Below are 5423 nucleotides of genomic sequence, written 5' to 3' on the forward strand. Positions count from 1 at the left end.
TGTACATTATTTTTTAAGAAATAGAATTGAAATTAGGTGTAGTGGCAATTAAACTAATAATTTCAAAATTTAAACTAGAATTAGTCATTTGGGAAACTTACCCTTTACCCATATTTTTATAGTTTCTAATTAGAATAAAATAGTTTTTTTTTTTTTTTTTTGAAAAAAAAAAAAAAATCTCAGACTCTAAAGGAGTTCTAAAAGGCTGACCATTCTCATAATGTCCTTGAAGTAATTAAAAGGAACAATATGTTTATTTTTTAAGGGGACTAGATAGCTATTCATATAAAAATTTCAAATAGCCTCAATGTTGTGAATTCTGAATTCTTGGGATTGTTTTTTACTTTGACTCTTTTCTTTAAAAGTTTTATCCTTGTTATTCAGTTGCCAAGTCGTGTCTAACTCTTTGCAACCCCATGGACTGCAGCATGCAAGGCTTCCCTGTCCTTTGCTCTCTTCCAGACTTTGCTCAAACTCATGTCCATTGAGTTGATGATGCCATCCAACCATCTCATCCTCTTTTGTATTTTCTCCTCTTGCCTTCAGTCTTTCATAGCATCAAGGTCTTTTCCAACGAGTTGGTTCTTCGCATCAAGTGGCCAAAATATTGGCACTTCAGCTTCAGCATCAGTCCTTTCAATGAATACTTAGGGTTGATTTCCTTTAAGATTGGCTGGTTTGATCTCCTTACTGTCCAAGGGAGTCTCATGCATCTTCTCCAGCACTGCAGTTGGAAATTTTTATTACAATCATTATCATTTTTTTTCCCAGGGAGACCTGAGGCTTAAGTGCTACTTGGATGGATTATCTAAAAACTTGTAGAGGAGTCAGTTTTTGTTGACATTTTCTAGTGGGAATGTCTATGAAGGAAGAATTTTAGCAAGTGTTAGGAGAGAATACAGATTCACATTTTTTCTGTACAATAGAGCTTGCTCTGAAATCTTGAGGAATGGTCAAGGAAAAGGAGGACATTCATAACTGTTGTTATTTAAAGATTTTCTAGGAAAATCATAAATGTTTCATTACTGTAACACTTACGTTTTGCCCTCCAGAGGATCAAAGAGATTTGTTACAGAGAGTCTTGCAGCAATTTATGAATCTTTGCACATGTCTGTTTAATGGAGAACTAGTTGGCGATTCATGGATGTACAGTGGTGCTATCTATTAAATCAATGGACTTGACAAATTAGGCATGGGACCCTCTCTGCTTTCAACCCATAGAGGTCAAGGTATCCACCACAATTCTGACACAGAACCTATTATACAAAGAACAGTTTTTACAGCTTGCTTCAATGTGGCTTTCTGGTCTACCCAGCAGCCTCTGCTACCTGGTTTTTTAGATAACTAGCCCACATCAGATCTGAGGGGCATGGATGCAGGTCTACTTGAAGGCTAACAGCTAATGTGTCCTCACTTGTGGGAGAAGGGAGAATGTTGGTCAACTTGTTGAAAAATTTCTTCCCAAATTTGAAGGACAAGGAGCGATTTTCTTCCTGAACAGAATATGTGTCAATTACAGAAGATATCAGGACTACATTTCATTTCTCTAAGCCTGCTGGAGTTTTTCAATTCCTACCCTTAAAAAAGACAGACTAGAATGGAGAAGATAGAGGAGAGCTGACTCTAAAGCTGTCAAGAGAGTTTAAAGAAACCTCTAAATCACAGTGTAGTTTTTTTTTAAATTAGCTTAGCAAGCATATGACAATGTGTAAAGAGGCCGTAAGTACAATTTCTGGCTCTCCTTATCTCTAGTAAGAATTGTATTTTGCAACAAGAAACTCAAGTGTTGAGGGACAAACACGTTCAAGGTCACATAGCATTGGATGCATGATGCAAGATACTGGAATAGCATTCCAATGATGCTGACATTTCCAGTTATCTCTGCAATGTATAACTGGTTTCCTCAGGCCTTAGCAGCCTGTTTCATAAAATGAAGACACATTGGGACTTCCCTGGTGATCCAGTGGTTAAGACTCTGCACTTCTACTGCAAGGGGCACAGGTTTGATCCCCAGTAGGGAAACTTAAGATCCCACGTGCCATGTGGTGTGGCCAAAATAAATACATGAAAAAAAAATTTTTTTTTAAATTATGAAGACTGTATGACAACCTAGAGGGGTGGGATAGGGTGGGAGGTGGGAGAGAAGTTCAAGAGGGAGGGGACATATGTATACCTATGGCTGATTCATGTTGATGTTTGGCAGAAACCAACACAATACTGGAAAGCAATTATCCTTCAATTAAAAGTAAATTTTAAAAATTAAAAACAAAAGACTGCTCCTGCATGGAGAGCTGGCTGTAGGTAGGAAGAGAGTTTCAGTTTTTATCTCTAAAAACCACTGGAAGAATATTCCATAGACAGACTAGTCTTTTCAACAAAACGTACAAATAAAAAGATGAATAAATCAAATTTAAAGATGGGCAAAGGATTTGAATAGACATTTCACCAAAAAATATATACAAATGCCCATAAACCCATGAAAAAATGCTTAGCATCATTAACCATTAGGGAGATGCAAACCAAAAACCATAATGATATATTACTTCACACAACTAGGATGCCTAAAATTAACAACAGGTGACAACAAACATTCATAAGAATGTGAAAAGTTGTAGTTCTTATTATCTGCTGGTGGAAACTTCCCCATCAAAATGTTGAACTTATAGTTACCATTTTGCAATTCCACTCATAGATATCCATCCAAAGAACTGAAAACATGTTTGCTCAGAAATTTGTACATTATTAATAATAGCCCCGAAGTTGAAGCAGTATAAAATGGTCATCAACTGATGAATAAACGAAATATGATGTATCCATAGAGTATTAATTGGCAATAAGGAGCAAAATATCAATACATGCTGCAAAGTGGGTGAGCCTTAAAAACTCTGCTTTCTCAACTCAGGACGCCCTCCAGGCTATGTGTAGGTTCTGCTTCCTTGTGCTGTAACCTTGAAATTCTCTCCAGGCAGTGAGCTAGGGCATTCATAGGGATAACCTCATATGTTTATCTTGTCTAAGGATTATCCTCTTAAGCTACCTGTTGTGGGTTACCTAAAGTGGTTATTTCATATGTTTTGTCTAGCTTTATAGTAGTTTAACATGGAAAGGAAAATTTGTTTCCTGTTACTCCATGATGGCTGGAAATGGAAGTCTTTAGTGATATTATTTGTTATAAAGTGAGAAAATATGATTTAAGAAAATGTGGAAATTACACATAAGGAAGTTAGAACAAAATACCTATTAGTTACTCACAAAATGCATGAAATTTTGGTATATTTTCATTCAGCTATTTTGTTTCCTAAAGCTTTGATTAGGCATTAATTTTAAAAACAACAACAAATAAATGCAGCACTTAAAATACAGTTTTCATACTTATTTTTCAGTTTAATATGATTTCATAATCAATTTCCTATACTCTTTCTTAGAGTCATTTTAATGAATGGGCAGTATCCCAGCATGTAGACGTGTATAATAGAGACTATTTACCCTTCTCTCTGCAGATGGCCATTTAGCTGGCTCCCAGTTTTGTCCTTATAAATAATGAATATTTTTTTTTCTTTTTTTTTTTTTTTTTAAAAATTTTATTTTATTTTTAAACTTTACATAATTGTATTAGTTTTGCTAAATATCAAAATGAATCCATCACAGGTATACATGTGCTCCCCATCCTGAACCCTCCTCCCTCCTCCCTCCCCATACCATCCCTCTGGGTCGTCCCAGTGCACTAGCCCCAAGCATCCAGTATCGTGCATTGAACCTGGACTGGCATCTCTTTTCATACATGATATTTTACATGTTTCAATGCCATTCTCCCAAATCTTCCCACCCTCTCCCTCTCCCACAGAGTCCATAAGACTGTTCCATACATCAGTGTCTCTTTTGTTGTCTCGTACACAGGGTTATTGTTATCATCTTTCTAAATTCCATATATATGCGTTAGTATACTGTATTGGTGTTTTTCCTTCTGGCTTACTTCACTCTGAATAATAGGCTCCAGTTTCATCCACCTCATTAGAACTGATTCAAATGTATTCTTTTTAATGGCTGAGTAATACTCCATTGTGTATATGTACCACAGCTTTCTTATCCATTCATCTGCTGATGGACATCTAGGTTGCTTCCATGTCCTGGCTATTATAAACAGTGCTGCGATGAACATTGGGGTACATGTGTCTCTTTCCCTTCTGGTTTCCTCAGTGTGTATGCCCAGCAGTGGGATTGCTGGATCATAAGGCAGTTCTATTTCCAGTTTTTTAAGGAATCTCCACACTGTTCTCCATAGTGGCTGTACTAGTTTGCATTCCCACCAGTGTAAGAGGGTTCCCTTTTCTCCACACCCTCTCCAATATTTATTATTTGTAGACTTTTGGATCACAGCCATTCTGACTGGTGTGAAATGGTACCTCATAGTGGTATTGATTTGCATTTCTCTGATAATGAGTGATGTTGAGCATCTTTTCATGTGTTTGTTAGCCATCTGTATGTCTTCTTTGGAGAAATGTCTATTTAGTTCTTTGGCCCATTTTTTGATTGGGTCATTTATTTTTCTGGAGTTGAGCTGTAGGAGTTGCTTGTATATTTTTGAGATTAGTTGTTTGTCAGTTGCTTCATTTGCTATTAAAAATATGGAAAGCTTCACGAATTTGCGTGTCATCCTTGCGCAGGGGCCATGCTAATCTTCTCTGTATCGTTCCAATTTTAGTATATGTGCTGCCGAAGCGAGCACATAAATAATGAATATTTTTAGACCGATATTTTTGTACAAATTTGAATGATTTAGACAACTTTGCAATGACTGGGTGTATGTATTTTAAGGGACTCATTTTTGCAAGTTGATTTCCAAAAAACTGTGTCATTTAAAATATTTCATTCACCACTCTACATATAATCATGAAGTACTTACTCTGTCTTACCGTGCAAGGCGATGGTGATGTAAGACGACCAAGAGCTGACTTTGAGTTCTAAGTGTGTACAGCCTAGCTGTGAAGACCAATATGTTAATAGATAAGTGCTGCAAAGCATTATGGGGGTTCTGTAGGCACCTGTGTGGGATGCGAGGAGTTGTATTGGGCCAAGAAATGTGTCTACTTTATCACCTAATAGAGTTTGATATAAAGTAGGCATTTAATAAATAATCACTGAAAGAAATCTAGAAGAAGGTTAAAGAAATGAATGTTTCGTCTATTTAGTGACTTCTTCAGAAGAAATTTCTTAGAGGGACCTATTATTTGAAGTTAGTATACCACTTAATCATTTACACATTCACTTAATAAATACCTTTTGGCAGTGTGCCAAGGATCATGATAAGTGCTAAGGACATCACTGCTACCTGTGGAACTTGCTGCCAGGCATGAAAGACCAATAATAAACAAGCAATTAAAATAATGGAGGATGTATGCTCGTCTAAGAATATATGATAGGAG

At 36.5% G+C, this 5423-nt stretch overlaps 1 non-coding gene across 1 annotated transcript; it reads right to left on the reverse strand.

Annotated features, from left to right (window-relative positions):
- Window positions 1–4619: 4619 nt before the first annotated feature.
- Window positions 4620–4726, reverse strand: LOC139179529 (U6 spliceosomal RNA). The gene has a single exon (XR_011563897.1). It is a non-coding gene; the product is annotated as a U6 spliceosomal RNA (small nuclear RNA).
- Between the last annotated feature and the right edge of the window lie 697 nt (window positions 4727–5423).

Source organism: Bos indicus, chromosome 24, assembly GCF_029378745.1.
Source record: "Bos indicus isolate NIAB-ARS_2022 breed Sahiwal x Tharparkar chromosome 24, NIAB-ARS_B.indTharparkar_mat_pri_1.0, whole genome shotgun sequence".
Classification (NCBI taxonomy): domain Eukaryota; kingdom Metazoa; phylum Chordata; class Mammalia; order Artiodactyla; family Bovidae; genus Bos; species Bos indicus.